Here is a 16,892-nt window from a genome sequence, read left to right on the forward strand (position 1 = left end):
TAGTGGGAAAGAAAACAATAAATGAAAGCCCTAGAGGAACACCTGAAGAAGGAACAGCCAAAGTCTGTCAAGTAATTTTTGTGTTTGATAATGAAATGCATTAATGCTTTATTGATTTCATAGTTCGAACAATATGCCCTAGTGTGATAAAGTGTGCTCACTTATTGTTAGAAGGTTTATGTTTATCACACTTGTGTTTGAGACAGTTTTCCTTTCAAGATGTACTAAATTTTAACCAGGAATCATGCAGTGTATCTGATGGAGAGTAAAGAAATGTGATTATGTAACTGGTCATGGTCTTGAGAATTTCCTCAAGTATGGCCTCAAGCCATAAGATTTAAGCTTAGGAAAAGTATATATAAGTTGAAGCTTTGCATGAATAAAATTGGAACACTCACATGCAACCTTTGAGTCGTGTGGTTTCTGCCTCTCACTCGCCGACGCCGTGACCCACCTTGAGGGACCCGTGGACCTAGCTGCAGCTGTACTGTGGCATCAGTCCCATTCTGAGTGCCCTCCAACCCGCGGGGTCCATCTTCCCTCACTGTTTGCCACAATGTTTGCTCCAATGCACGAGGCTCTCAGTATTAGACCATAATTTGGTCTAAGCTGGAGCAGATCAGTACCCTGCAGGTCAGCAGCAGGAGGTGACATACCCTAACCACAAAATCAAAAAGCTCTTCTAATCTTTGGTTGGTTACTTTTGCTTCTCTAGCTCTTAACATATTCTGAAGCATATTTACATACATACATTTACTAGAAGTCTGTCCCATTATTTGTTACTCCCAACGTTTCACCACTTACCCTAATTTTCACTGTAAAGATTCACGGCCTTCCTATTCAGTGGTTTCTGTCACGGGATGCTCAGTTTTCAAAGCCCCCTGTTGGGCGCCAAAAATGCGGGTGATTAGACCAGCTATCCCCCATCAAGCCGTGTCTGAAATGATGCGTGCAGATGAAAGAATAAAAGAAAGAGCCATATAGAAAGCATGGGATTGGGAGGACAACAGTCTGATGGACTGAAGTATGGTCAAACCTTGGTTTTTACACTCTTCTAACAAGGGAATGGTTACAAAACGAACATCAGAGAACTTGCTTTGAAAAACATCCCTAACCTCTTATCTATGCAAATGTTACTGAACGAGTCACACTTTCTAAACATTTGAATAATAACACCACTATATTCTAAGATAAACACAAGGACATGCAAGGTTCTAAAGAATCTCAAGAGGTCATAAATAACTGAGTTATCTCACACTGCTTTTAGCTGCAAGGTCATAAAGAAATGAGTTATCTCACAACGCTTTTTGTTACAAGGTAAACAGAGGCAAAGGGGACTAGTCACACACCAAGAAACACATGGACCAGCTTATGGCCTAATACATCCACATCTCCCGCCACGCTCTCTCTCTCACACATACATTGACCAATTATGAAATAAACAGTAGCTAGGAACACCCCAGCCTGAGGACTGCAAACATTGGGAATTCCCCAAAAACATTCTCACTTCGAGGTCCTGGGTGTGGTAAGGATTGATCATCCTTCCCTGCTGGTGGTTTGATGCCCAATAAGCTGAGTGTATTCTGATGTGCTCTCGCGACCCACTCACTCCTCTGGGTTGCCCATTCACCCGCTGGCTTTCACTAGAAGCTCGTATGATTTCTTGTGTTGTGGCTCATTGGACTGTCTTTGAAATCAACCGGGTGCAACTCTTCCCAAGCATCTGTCCGTCTGTGTATCTGCCTGTCTGCCTGTCTGTCGGCCTGTCTGTTGACGATTCTCAGTCACTAGCTAGGCCGCTCAAATGGGAATCAATTAATCGGTGGAGTTGAGAACAAAAAGACAGAATTGCCACCAAACTGATCGTGACTGGCTGTGATGGGTTTCCCTTCCAGAAATCACAGTTATGAGTGGCACCAGAGTAGCAGGCAGGGGTCAGACCACCGTGATTGGAACACATAGAGAGATGGGGCACATATGCCAAAGGGCTTACAATGTGGCTCCAGGAATCTGACTGACCCAAGCAGTCAGCAGATGACCCATGCACACTGCGCGTGCGCACGCGCGCGCGCGTGTGTGTGTGTGTGTGTTTGTGTGTGTGTGTGTGATAGTCCTTGCTTGAGGAGTGATATAGATTTCCATTGAGGTCCGGCATATGACCCAGGCAAGCCACTGTGGATTATACCACCTGAGTTCTCCCTGTCCCACCTAACACCAACCCCCCCACAAGCCATCATCTCTTGCCTCCCGCACAAACACTCAAATTCTTACACAAATTTTTTGGTTGGTTTGTTTTTTGGGGATGTGGGAAAAGATCAGGTGTTTTGCTTGTTTGTATCGTTCGGTTTTAAACCGTTTAAACTTGCACTTTAGCCGCATGTCATACCATCAATACCGCCATCCTATTGTCATGCTTTTAAATTCTAGAATATTTTTTCTTCCCATTAACTGTGATTGATGATGAAGGTCGTGGTGATGATGACGACGATGATGATGATTTTCCAATCATGGCAATACTAGACTAGACACAACAGAACATTCTGCAATCAAAACGTTCTCTTATGTGTCTCTTTGACAAACGTTTGAGACGGAAGAGCCGATCTCCTAACTCCCTATTCCCTAAATAGTGTTTTAAAAGAACTCGAGAACCAGATGTGTGTCTATTTTTACAGACAGAAGAAATCACCCTTCTCAGGTGAATATAACCTTTCAGATGGATTTCCTGCAATCCAAGAGAGATAATTCCCTCAGCAACAGTGAGGATACCAGAAGGGTAGAGAAGGGCGAGGTGGAAAACAGGAACCAATTTACAAGTATCTACTTAGAATCTCCTTTCTGGGGAGATGAAGAAGAAAACAAGGGTGAAAAGAGACATTGGACAGTGTAAGTTATAACAAAATACTAATAATTTTTAAATATCAAGGGTTCATGAGGTAGGCGGGAGCGGGGAGGGAGGGGGGAAATGAGGAGCTGATAGCAAAGGCTCAAGCAGAAAGCAAATATTTTGAGAATGATGATGGAAACACTGGTATAAATGTGCTTGACACATTTGATGGATGGATGGATTTTGATAAGAGTTGTACGAGCTTCCAATAACAATTTTTTTTTAAAAGATGGCTTTCCTTTAGACTTGGATGTTCTCTTATCTGCCGGAGGTCTTCCAGGTGTCCTGACCTTTTCTGCTCACTTCCCAGGGCTGAAGGAACTTTTGTGTGAGGGCTGCCTTCCTTGGATTTTGCTTGTCCTGCCACCTTGCTGAATCTGATCAGGGTTTTTTTTTTTCCTTTTCCTTTTCTTTTTGAAACCCATTGCCATCATTTTCGTGATTGAGTTATTTGGTTAAGTTCCCTGGCGGTAATCTTGAGGGTCGTTTGGGGTAAATGTTAACTGTCAGAAGCAGTAATCCTGAGACACTTTTGGAGTTGCACTGCAGAGAAGTCCATTCTTTGCTCCTAGGTCCAGCATTGTTCTCTGCCTGCAGTGTCACCAAATGGGGGCCGCCTGGGCGGGAAATTCAAAATTGCATGTCTAAAAGGGACATACACTCACACATACAGTGGTAGAATGTAACCTGTGAGGATTATATTGTATCAAAGCAAACCACCTCAGATTTATCCCTAGATCAGTCTCCAGTGCCCTGCCTGCCCTTTTACTGTCATTTGGAATAAAAATTTTGCCTGGCATTTTTTGCCCATGAAAGCCCCTGAGGACTATGCCTCCTGGGTTCTCCCTATCCTACTTAACACCCATCTGCCCGCCTATGCCCTGCCACTCCCACAATGCAATCCAATTCTTGCACTACCTTTTTGGTTGGCGTATTGGTTAGGTTTGTGGAGGCGAATCGGGTGTTTTGTTTTATTTTTTTTTAAAACCGTTTAAACTTGCGTATTAGCTACATGTCATACCATCATTACAGCCATCCTCTTGTCATCCTATTAGTTTCTAGAACCTTTCCTTCTTCCCTGCAGCTGGGATTGATGATGATGGTGGTGGTGATGATGATGATTTTCTTTTCTGTGTCTCTTTGGCAAACTTTTCAGAAGGAAGAGCTGATCTCACAACACCCTGCTCTGTAAAAACAGTTTTAATAGTTCTCAAGAGCAAAAGTGTATCTATTTTTACAGACAGATTAAATCCATCCATCCATCCAACCGTCCATCCATCCATTGTGTCAAGCACATTTGTACATGTGTTGCCATCATCATTCTCAAAACATTTGGTTTCTGCCTGAAGCTTTGGTATCAGCTCATCATTTCCCCCTCCCACCTCCCTCATGAACCCTTGATAATTTATAAATTATTAGTATTTTGTTATATCTTACACTGTCCGATGTCTCCCTTCACCCACTTTTCTGTAGCCCATCCCCCCATGGAGGAGGTTCTATGTAGATCCTTGTAAATAGACTCCACCTTTCCACCCCACCCTCCCTCCACCTCCTGGTATCACCACTGGTCCTGAAGGGATTATCTCTCCTGGATTCCTGGAAAGCCATCTGAAAGGAGATTTATCTGAGAATGGTGATTTCATCTGTCTGTAAAAATGGACATACGTCTGGCTCTCAAACACTTTCCAAACAACTTTTAGGGAGTATGGAGTTATGATCTCGGCTCCTCCATCTCAAGAGTTTGGCAAAGGGACACAGAAAAGGAAGTTGTGATTGCAGAATGTTCTGTTGTGTCTAGTCTAGTATTGCCACCATGAGAAAAGCATCACCATGATCATCATCATCACCACCACTATCAATATCACAGCTACAGGAAAGAAGAAAATTGTATGGAATCAAATAGGATGGCGCTTATTGATGGTATGACATGCGGCTAAAGCACAAGTTTAAAAGGGTTTAAAAAAGAAAACAAACACATGATCTTCCCCACCCACCCCCAACAAACAAGCCAACGAAAAAGTTTGAGTAAGAATTGGATTGGATTGCAGTGGGGGCGGGTGACAAGTGGCCTGGTGGGTGTTAGGGAGGATAGGGAGAACCCTGTGGCATAGTCCTTACTGGCTTGCCAGTGTGGTCTGCCTGCCCTCAATAGAAATCGACCATCAATCCTCAAGGAAGGGCTATCGCACACACACAAACACACACACGGTGGCCATGTATCATCTCCTGACTGCTTGGGTCATTCAGAGGTCCTTGGAGCGACATTGTAAGCTCTTCTGCATATGCACCCCGTCTCGCTATGTCTTCCAACTATGGTGCTCAGACCCCTATCCGCTTCTCCGGTCCCCTCCAATCTGTGTTCTCTCTGGGGGAAACCTGCCGCCAGTCACGATCAGTTTGGTGGCAATTCTGTCCCTTGCTCTCTCTCCACCAATTGATTGATTCCCATTTGAGTGGCCTAGCTTGTGCCTGAGGATTCTTCAAAAGACAGGCAGACAGACAGACAGAAAGCTCCTTGGGAAGAGTTGTACCCAGTTGGCTTCCAAGACAACCCAAAGAGCCACACTGCAATCAATCAAATGTGCTTTAAGGGAAAGCCAGCAGGTGAATGGGCAAACTGTAAGAGTCAGTGGGTCCCGAGAGCACAGCAGAACACACTCAGTTTATTAGGAATCAAAGCACCAGCAGAGAAGGATGGTCAATCTTTGCCACATGCAGTTCCCTGAAGTGGGAAGGTTCTGGGGGAATTCCCAAAGTTTGCGGTCCTCAGGCTGAGATGTACCTTGCCACTGTTTATTTCAAAACTGGTCGACGTGTGGGTGTTTTTGTGTGTGCGCCTTGGTCAAGCCTAGCCAAAATGACAGAAGCCAAATTCAGCATGTTATTTATCAACTACTAAGGTGTTTTAGCCTGCCTGCACACCCAGCCGCATCCCCCCCACCCCCACCCCAGCCATGGCCCATCAACCACTTCGTTAATAATTGGTAATCTATCTATAAAGTAGATTTCAATTTGTGAAATGGGGGGTGGGTGCGTGTCTCTTTCTGGGCCAGCACTACCTCCAACATGTTGCCCAATCAATAACCCCTCCAACTTAAGCAGAAAGACACCTCCTGTGGCACCTTTTCACCTGAAAAGGATCAAAAGGAAGGCCTGGGCTTGATTACCATATGAAGCCGGCCGTTTTAGCATCTCAATAACCTGGTCTCTGGCTAGAGAGGCATGGTCATTGCTGTCAGGGTGACCGGTTTGTGTTTTGTTTTGTTTTATTCTGTTGTTGATCTGAAGTTGGACTTTGACACTACCTTGGGCAAGCGAACTAGACATTGCTTGTTTCGGGGACACCCAGGATGGGCTGGGATGGGAAGGGAGTGGGAGGAGGCAGCGATCCATGGAGAAGAGCCCTAGGGGAACCCCAATCTCTTCACCTACAAAGTCAAGAAAGAGGGAGGCTTGAGTGGTCCACAGGAGTGTGGCCTGGTCCCACTGGCCCACCCTTAATTCCGAAGGCCTGCCACCTGGCGGAGCCTCCAACCGCCAGCACTGGGATTCAGTCGAAAAGCAGCTCAGACTCTGGACCCTCCCTTGCGAATCTCCAGCAGTTTTTCTGATGAGACCAGAGGTCCCACTGCTTTATGAGTTGAGTGGGTTGGGAACTGAGTGCTTAGAAGGGGTGAGGGAGGATTTGGCAAACATTTTAGGAACCCGGTATGTGTGTGCTTCGGTGGATGGCTGGTTATGTGTCTGTCTGTGTGTGTGTGTGTGTGTGTGTGTGTGTGTACAGTACCAGGCCCACCTGGTCAAGTTTTAGGAGTGTCATGACCACGCTTCAGTCAATGCAATCATGCAGGCACAGCAGCAGCAGAACCACCATTACCTCTTTCCGCCACCTAGTCCGAACCCACTTCTGCCCCAGTCTGACCACAATGTACTAACTCACCAACACCAGGTGCCCCCTGAAGCATATAAATCCCATCTAACGTAGAGAAGCATCGCATTGTTTTTGTCACGTTTTGGTTCTATTATTCACTGCCATCGTATATGTGGGGATATGGGGATGAAGGTTCAAACATACAGCCTCCCTTCCCACCCACATCTAGGCGCGTAGGCCTTCTTCCTTTGTGATAACAGATGATGGATGATTGTATGGATGGATGGGTGGATGGGTGGATGGGTGGATGGATGGGTACATGAGAGAGAGACAGAAACAGAGAAACCTAACACAGGAGGGCCTTCTCTAGTCTCTGAGAGGAAAGGATCAAAGTGGCTGAGTGTAGGAGGGAGGGGTTTTCCAATGTGAGTGCTATAGCGCACATGCGCTTATGGTCTAAGGGTCACCTGAATTGGACTCCCTCCGGTTCCCCCTAGCTGTGACCAGGTGGATGACAAGATCCCTTCTCTGTGGCTGTTGCTCTAACTAACTCTCATATCCCGGCCGCCCCCATATGCTACTCCACTCTGTTTCTCTTCTCTTCTCTACTCTTCTCTTATCCTTTCCCTCGCTGCTCTCCACGGTCCTGGTTCTCTCTGGTCAACCCAGCGAGAGGGAGCCAGGCGCGCCTACGTCCCTCTAAGTCGGCCAAGAGGGAAAGACAGTATGCGGTCTGCTGACCTCTGTGCTTCTGCCACGCGCTGTCACTTGGAGGTGAGAAAGGCCAACCGGGGTGCATGCCTCCCCGCGCAAGGCCAGCCCGATCTCTTGGCCAAGGAGGCACTGGGTCACCAGGTGGAGCCTTGCAGGACGCGCTTGGCGGGAGGGCAAGAGGGTTCAGAGGTGGGGAGCGGGGCAGCAGGCAATATACACCAGCCACAAGCTCAAGGGATGCACACAGCTGCAGTGTGGCGACAAAGGTCTCCAAAAAACCTCAAAACCTAACCGATCAGTGGTTTGGCTTGAGCCACAGGTAGTGCAGCACAGGCCAGGGCAGCAGCTCAACGCTCCCATCACCAGGGAGGAAGCCAGAAGGGAAGGGACTTGAAAAGACTTTTCTCTCCTAGCACTCGAATCAAGCTGTGACCTGATGAAACTCCCCTCTTAGGTTACTATTGGCCTACTTGCCAAAGTAAGGCTTCACAGACAGTGTGAAGCTTTCCTCTGAGAGCCTGTTGAAGGCCTTCTTGGTGATGTTATGTATCGTCAATCTATCTATCTATCTATCTATCTATCTATCTATCTATCTATCTATCTATCTATCATCTTATAGCTGTGTCTACCTTTCTAACAGTCTACTTACTTATCTGTCTGTCTTTCTCTCCATGAGCTATCTGTTTTCACCAAAAGCAGGGTGCCTGTGTGAATCGGGTGGGAAGGACAGAAGTGTGTGTTTTGACCTTCATATCCTCTATACACGTCTGACTATTGATTGTGGTGAATATGAAAATCTAAACAACACGACAGAGACATGCGATGTCCCTGTGTTTTATAGGCTTGGCTCAATACCAACAGTGGGTGACCAGTGGTGGTAGCATAACAGAATGTTCCCTCAACATCCTGGGTGGGGGTTGGGGTGCGGTTGGCCATGGTGGTGGTGGTGATACTGGTGCTGTAACAGGATTGCCGATATTGCAGAGCTTGGTTCTAGGTCCTCCTGACCCCTGACCAAGTGGTGCTGGTATTATACAGCCACCCACACTCCAGCCCGATTTACCTCGGGGGTATGTTCACCCTGGGCAAGGAGCTGCAGACCAGAATGCTCCTCCCTGGCCGGGTGGTGAGGGAGGAAGTGTTTGCAATCAGTCACACACACACACAGACTGCCTTCTATCTGGGCAAAGCTTTAGACCTTTGCCAATCTACCCCCTTATCCAGTCGTCAGAGCCACAGAGGCAAATCCACTGAAAAGTGCTTGTTGGTCTTCCACCATCCACGCAGTGCTCAGAATGGAAGCTCAAATGGAATCCATTCATTCACACGGAGACTCAAGCATAGATCTGGGCATTTCATAGTCACCAGAGTGTGTGAAACACAACCCGCAAGACCGTGTGTGAGAACCAACTGTCAGTGTTCATCCGTTAAGTAGTCTGGGAGGCTGGGGCTCCCCTGGAGGGGACCTTCACTTTCCTGGGTTGGAGGTGTATCCCACTCACGGTCTCCGAAGTCAAAGTCGCTCCTGACCGTGTCCCCGCCACCACCACCACCACGCACCATAACAATGCCAGTCTTAAGGCACTTCACTGCACAGGGTTGCTATGCTGCTACATGAATTCCCAGGGCAACTTCTTGAAGGCTACATTCCTGAGTGTTGTCAGCTATCAAAAGCATTGAGACCCGTTTCCTGCCTCAACCAAAGAAGACTCCACACCCTTCCCATAAGGCCCATAGATTATGCCCTGGAGAAGAATCCAAAGACACCTAAGGTCAAGCAGGCTCAGAGACCAAGCTTAGCTTGTCAATCTTGACTCTAGAGCCCTCCCATCCAGTTACGGGTGGGCTTTCCTGCCACACGTGTGCTGCAAGAGATACATGATGTGCTCTCAACTTGAGGCTCTTGAGAGTGAAGGGGTGGCATTTAGCCTGTTAATCAGCTTGCAGCTCGATGACCTCAATTGGTGGGGCCGGGGACATGAAGAAGCTCACTGGACACCTGATCAACTCTATGTAGGGTTTTACTCTCTTGCGGGGAGGAAATTACGAATGATCTCCAAGGGGTCCTAAAGGGCTTCTTTGGTCCCTTTGGGTCTTTTTAAATGTATTCCATGGTTTATGAATGGTTTTGGAGGGGTTTCAGTTTTTATATGTACTATATGTAAAAAATGATCTATGATGTATAAATAGTGTACATATTATATAGTAATCGTTTACATAGAATCACTTATATATTATATAAATATACATAGATATCTACTCCTTAAGGGTGCCTTTTTTAGGGTATCATTGTGTTGCTGTTGTTTCTTACTGATTTGTGGGGCATTTAAGGTGGTTTTTAATCTGCTTCGTGTTTTCTTTTTTTTAACGTATAAGGTATGATTGGTGCTTTTCAGAGGGTTTTAGTGAGTCTCCCGGGCATTCGGGGCGTTTTAAAAGTCTCTTAGGTACTCCTGATAGAGCTCCTCGCTGATAGGGAATTGCAGTGGTGGCTCACATTGCAGGCCTGCTTCCTGTTGATTCACCAAGGGCTGGGCATTCTGCTGAATTTCCAGGTCGTCGAGGAGTTGGTCCAAGAAGCTGGTGCCTTGTGGAGAGGCTTGGGAAAGCAGAGGAGGGTTTTCCTGCAGCAGTGTTGCCTGCTGGTTGTGCCCAGTCAGCTGCCGCTGGGCACTCACGCTGACGGCCTGGCCAGCCCCCCATCCCACTGGGGCTGGTGTGTGTGCAGGAGCCGGTCTCTGCCAGAACAGGTTTGGATGCTCCCACAATGAAGTGCCTTTCCACTGCCCGGCGTCCGAAAGAATGTCCTGTTGTTCGGGACCTTGGTTTCCGCAGCTGGAAAGGTCCAAGTAGAGTGTCCTTGTCTCCGGAGGCCTTCCCGCCTGGGTGAACTCCTGTGGCATTTGCCCCTGATGGGTCACCGGGCCCACAGAGGCTTGGCCTCCCATGACGCAAGCTAACGGATTGCTGTCTCCATCACCTCCGCCGCCGCCTACGAAGCCCAGGGAGGGCGGTCTCTGGGCATCTATGGGTGTGCTTTGCTCAGGTGGCTGCAGAAGCGGACATGGGAAGACCGGGCTGGAGCTGCATTGCTGGAGCCCGCGGTGATCCAGCTGCACCCTGGCGTGATGTGGGTGTCGAGCCCTTCGGTTCTGGAACCACGTGTCAATCCGAGCTTCCGGAAGGCCTGTCTGGCGTGCCAGTTCTTGCCTGGCTTTCACGCCGGGGAATGGCTGCTTCTCAAACGCTTGCACCAGGTGGGCGCTTTGATCTTTGCTGATGACAGTCCTCTTGCGTCTGTCTGCCGTCGGCGCCCTGGCTGGAGAGGTGGTGCGAGGCGGCACGGGGCACGGCTGTCCCGGAGGGGGCACGGAGCTCAGTCGGCTCCTCCTGAGCTGTCGACTTCTGCGGTTTTTGAACCACAGGAAGATTCTGTCCTCTGCCACGCCGATGGCTCTGGCAAGTTCTTCTCTGGCCGTGAAGCCTGGATACGGGTCTCGAGCAAATGAGGCTTGTAAGATGTCAGATTGAGAAGCGTTCCAGACAGTCCTCTTTCTTCGGTCTTGGGTTCGCTTAGAACGAGCAGGAGGGTCTTTCGAAGCCATGCTGCGGAAGGAGGAGCAGTTTCGGGGGAGAAGAGAGGGCTGTGGGCTCCGACAGGCCAGCGGAACTTGAGCTCTCCGGAGGAGAGGGCCAGCACTGCACTCCCCCAGTGCTTTGGCTCGGTGTGGTGGGATCAGTTTGGGCGCAATTCTCACACTGTGTCTCCGATGCTGTCCCCTGCAGGGCCATCGGTCAATGAGGGACATCATATCTCATAGTGGGACTGGCAATGTGATTGTTCAGTTCTTTTACTTCATTGTTTCTCTACCGCTTTCGTTTTTTTTGTTCTAAAGCAAGTGTCAGAGCTTCTTCTGACATCTGCTTTGGTCTTTTCTTTCTTTTTAATGACCTTTCAAGTTCTGTATGTATGATGTCCTTGACGCCATCTCACAAGTTGTGTGGTCTTCTGTCATTAGTATCCAATGTCTTGAATTCATTCTTGAAATAGTCTTTAATTTAGATAGAATGGATTCAAGACTGTAATTTGGCTTCCCTGGACTTGTTTTGATTTTGTTTAAGTTCAGTGTAAACTTCCATGAATTGATCATATGGAAGTTCAAACCTAAATTTAGACTATTTCAAGAATAAGTTTGATGTAGTTGGCCCCTGATTTTATTCAGACAGATGATATTGAGCCCTTCCATTGTCTCTTTCCACAGATGTAGTCTACTTGATTCTTGTTTATTCCATCTGGCAGGACCTGCATGCATAGCTGTCATTTATGTTGTTGAAAAAAAAGTAATTGCAGTGAATAAGTGATTGATCTTATAAAGTTTTATTATGTGCTCTCTGGCATAATTTCTATCATCAAGGACTTATTTTTAAACCAGACTTGGTGGTGTAGTGGTTATGTGTTGCGGTGCAGTCCACAAGGTTAGGAGTTCAAAACCACTAGTTGTGCCAAACAGCAGCTTTAGGCCTTTCTCTCCTTGTAGAAAGAGTTACAGTCTCAGAAACCCACAAGGAGAGTTCTACCCTATCCTAAGGGTCACTATGAGTTGGCATTGACTAGATAGAAGTGAGTTTTGAGTTATCCTTCATCTCTGTTTGCCACTTTTACATCCCAATAATCAATAATTATCAACACATCTTGATTGCAACTTGGATTAATGTCAGATGTATTAACCCCTTCAGGTAAACTTCCTGATTTCCTGGAGCCCAAACCCCAGTGCTTCCTGAATGCCTGCACAGTAAGTTAAAAGTTACGTAGCACTTTTACAAATGGAAGCGCACATAAATTCACCAATCCCTAGTCTTACCTCACCATCTTTTGTGAGTATGTATAAATTACCTCTCTATTTCCCTGTACTTCTGAAAATCTCTAGATATTTGAAAACCCAGGAATCTTCTTGGATCATTGCTCAGGGCTTCTCAACAAATTAATTTTCTTTCTTTCTTAAAAAAAAAAAGCTATGTATAGAGATTGGATTTCTGTGCACATTACACGTAGGGACACTTTTTGGTTAATTTACAGCTCAGTGAAACCAACTGACAGACAAGTAGTCTAGTGAGGGTGATAGTGTTGTTATTTTTGGTAGGTACCATTGAATTGGCTCCTACCCATAGTGACCCTATTTAAAACGGACTCAAATGCTGCATGGTCCTGTGCTGTCCTCACAATTGATCCTTAATGCCTGAGTGCATTGAGACAACTACTGTGACAATCCCTCTCCTTGAGGACCTTGCTCTTTTTTGCCATCCCTCCACTTCACTCAACATGATGTCCTTCTCTAGAGCCTGGTCTCTCCTGACAATATGTCCAAAATATGTAAGATGAAGTCATGCTATCCTTGCTTCTAATGAGCACTCTTGCCTTATTTCTAAGACAGGCCTGGTTTCCCTTTTTGTCCATAGTACTTTCAATATTCTTTTGCAGCACCACAGTTAAAGTTCATCTATTCTTCTTAGTCCTTCCTTTTTCAATGTCCAACTTTCACATGTATATGATGCAATGGAGGGTACCATGGTTTGGGTCAGGCACCTTAGTCCTTAAAGAAACATCTTTGCTCTTCAATACTCTAATGAGGTTTTGTGCAGCTGATTTAACTACTGTAATACATCAATTTTATCTCTTGGTGCTGCTTCCATGAGCATTTATTGTTGTTTCAAGTAAGACAAAATCCTTGACAATTTCAACCTTTACTCCATTTATCAAGATGTTACCTATTGGTACACTTGTGAGGATTTTGGCCTTCTTTACACTGAGTTATAATCCATACTGAAGGCTACTATCCTTGATCTTCATCAGCAAGTACTTCAGTTCCTCCTCACTTTCAGCAAGTAAACTTTTGTCATCTGCTTATACATGTTCTTAATAAGCCTTCTCCCGGTTCTGATGCTGCACTCTTCTTCATATAGTTCAGCTCTCCTGATATTTGCTCGGAATGTAGATTGAACAAGTATGGTGAGAAGAGGCAACCCTCCTGAACAACTTTCCTGATTTTACACCATGCAATATCCCCTTGACCTCTTTGCACACTGCCGCTTGATCCACGTACAAGTTCCACATGAGCACAATGAAGTGTTTTAGAATGCCCATTCTTTTCAAGGTTTTCTGCAGCTTATTACGATCCACAGAGTCAAATGCCTTTTTATAGTCAATGAAACACATGTAAGTATCTTTCTGGTATTCTCTGCTTTGAGCCAAGATGACCTGACATCAGCAATGTGATCAGTATAGAATAAGAGTGTACTGAAAATTAAGAAGGATGTCCATGCATTACATTGAATAATGTTATGTAAATGAACATGCTTAGTAAGTATAAAATAATATTTAGGGGCAATGCAAAGGCTGAACAAATGAAGTTATTCTACGTTTGACACTGTTCTTTTAAAAACAAATGTCACAGGTTGGTGGTCAGCTAGATAAAAATCTAGTGTCAACTGACATGCTTTATTTGATCCAAATATTTGGACCAGGCACATTTATTTGATCTCAACAATAAAATAAAAGATAATCCAGGCCAGTCTTGATTTCCAATTTAAAGTCGTTGGAGAGTAGACATGAGCTGTGACAATGCTAGACTGGAGCTGAGCAGTTAGGAACGAATCCACATGCCACAGCCCTTGCACTTGTCATGGCCGCCTCTGAGCGCGTGTCGGTATTTATGCTACTGGTCTGTCCCCTGTGGGCTTTGGTGTTTACAACCTCTGTCTCAAAGCACTGTGTCCAGTTTGTACCTGGGATGTAAAGGAGTTGGAATAGGCCGTCAAGAAGCAAAGACTAAAGGGATAGATACATTTAAATTTAATGGCCTGTTTTAAGGAACATTTTTATTGTTATCAGAGAGAAGTAAATGTGGTTACTGGGCTTTGGCTGTGTGCCTTGCTTTTGGCTGGAGCAACCCTGGAAATAGATCAGGCTATAAGTGTGCTCACAAAGCCCTGGCTCCTGCTCCCACTGTCAGCTCTGCAGACCAAGGAGTCCCTGCGCATGGCAGGGAGAGAAGGAGGGCTGGCTGCTTCTGTGCACCACGTGGCCTGATCATGGAAGACACCCTGGCTTTTCCAGGGGCTGCCCAAGGAGTTGGGTAGCATGAGCTGCACCTGTGGGGCAGTTAGCAAGCCAATAGGAGAGACAAAGGCACCAGCAAGTGACATCGTTCCTGGTGGCCATTCTGGATATGTTCCAAGTCAAAGCTTAAGCTGTGGACTGCAACCCCATCTGGGGTCACCTAACTGAATGTGGGGTTGTGAACAATTTGGCCACAGTAAAAGGTTTCTGAATATGCCATGACCAAAAATTAATTCAAAATCAAACTTGTAATGAGTGTGAGGGGTTTCTGGTAGTGCGTGGCAGCCAGCGTTGCAAATTTCTTGGGTGATAAGCGGTTAAGAGTGAGGAAAGTGTGCAAAGCCCTGTCGACGTGACCAAGAAATCAGGCACGTTTTCTGGTGAAGCTGGGAACAACTCCCACCATTTGGGATATGTTTATGGGGCCATGGCGGTGCAGCTACGCTGTAGGAGAATGATGTGCTGTTTGCTTTTGTAAATATGGTTGTCTGGAAAGCCCTGTGGGGATGTGCTAGTCTATTCTCTAGGGTCTCTATGAGCCGATCAATTGTTTAACACTTTTATTGGCAAATAATTCAAATATCACACAATTCAATAATTTACTCATATCAAGAAGTTATACAATTATCACTATAGACAGTTCTAGAACATTTCTTCATTTAAAAATTCATTTTATTTGGGCTCGTACAACTCATCATAATCCATACATCCATTGTGTAAAGCACATTTGTACATTCGTTGACCTCATCATTCTCAAAACATTTACTCTCCATGTAAGGCCCTGGCATCAGCTCCTCATTTTTCCTCCTCCCTCCTCGCTCCCCACTCCCTCATGAACCCTTGATAATTTATTATTTTGTCATATCTTACATTGTCCAACGTCGCCCTTTACCCACTTTTCTGTTGTCCGTCCCCCAGGGAGGAGGTTATATGTAGATCCTTGTAATCAGTTCCCCCCTTTCCACCCCACCTTCGCTCCACCCTCCTGGTATCACCACTCTCACCACTGATCCTGAGGGGTCCAGAGTGCCCTGGATTCCCTGTGTTTTCAGTTGCTATCTGTACCAGTGTACATGCTTTGGTCTGGCCGGATTTGTAAGATAGAACTGGGATCATGATAGTTTGGGGAGAGGTGCATTTTCTTCATTCTGGCACTCACTGTTATTAGCTTTCCATTTCCACCCAACCTTCCCTGCCACAGCCTCCAACTGATGGCAATGGGTCTGGATTTCTAGACGCACTTTCACTTTCCTGAGAATGCTCCTCCAGTCAAGTGTGAAGAAACAAATTTTATCGCACTCCTTTTTCCTAGGGACACTGACCAAGCACATATCTTCACTGACAACAAGTGGTAAAATCCCAAAAAACAGAGAACCCAATAAAATAAGATCACACACACTCCTACCGCACAGGGCTCACCACTGAGATTACACGGGAGTGTTTGCTGATGCGGTTGCTGCTCCCTCGCTGTCCTGTCTCCTCTCCTCCATTCTCACCGCAGCCTTCTTTGCAGGGGGAGGATTGGGCAAACTGCAACTGAAAAGTCACTTGGGAAGATATGACTATAAGATGGCTGAAAAGAAGGAGCTTTTGTAATGAAGATGTGGAGTAAGAGGAAAACAAATTAAACTGCACTAGCACAGGAGAAGTTAGGTACACGAAGAGTTTCAAGATTGCCTGGAGGGGTCTGCCCTGAAGGGCATCCCACTGGCCTGCAGAAAGCTTCGGCGGAGGGCAGGAAGAACAAGGACCACCGTGGAAGGCCCATTTCTGGTGAAAGAGACATTAGCTAGGAAATGCAAAGCACCTGGACATCCTCTCACAGAGAGGTCCCAGGGAAGACATGAGCCAGTATAGCACTGGTGAAATACAAACTTTCCTCTGGCTCTTTAATGTTTTCTTCCCCCCACTATCATAACGTCAATTCTATGTTACAAATCAGATTAGACCAGAGCATGCACACTGCTACAGATAAGAGCCAGCAACACAGGGAATCCAGGACAGATACACCCCTCAGGGCCAACAAGGAGAGCAGAGATACCAGGAGGATTAGGGGAGGGTGGGGGCAGAAAGGGGGAATTGATCACAAGGATCAAACTAGGACCCCCTCCCAGGGGGATGAATAACACAAAAGTAGATGAGGGGCTATGGAGGACGATGTAAGACATGAAAATAATAATCTATAACTTATCAAGTGTTTGTGAGGGAGTGTGGGTCCGGTAGGGAGAGGGAAGAAATGGGGGGAGGGGCTGATATCAAGGGCTCAAGTGGGAAGAGAATGCTTTGAAAATGATGATGGCGGCATA

Source organism: Tenrec ecaudatus, chromosome 15 (assembly GCF_050624435.1).
Source record: "Tenrec ecaudatus isolate mTenEca1 chromosome 15, mTenEca1.hap1, whole genome shotgun sequence".
Classification (NCBI taxonomy): Eukaryota; Metazoa; Chordata; class Mammalia; order Afrosoricida; family Tenrecidae; genus Tenrec; species Tenrec ecaudatus.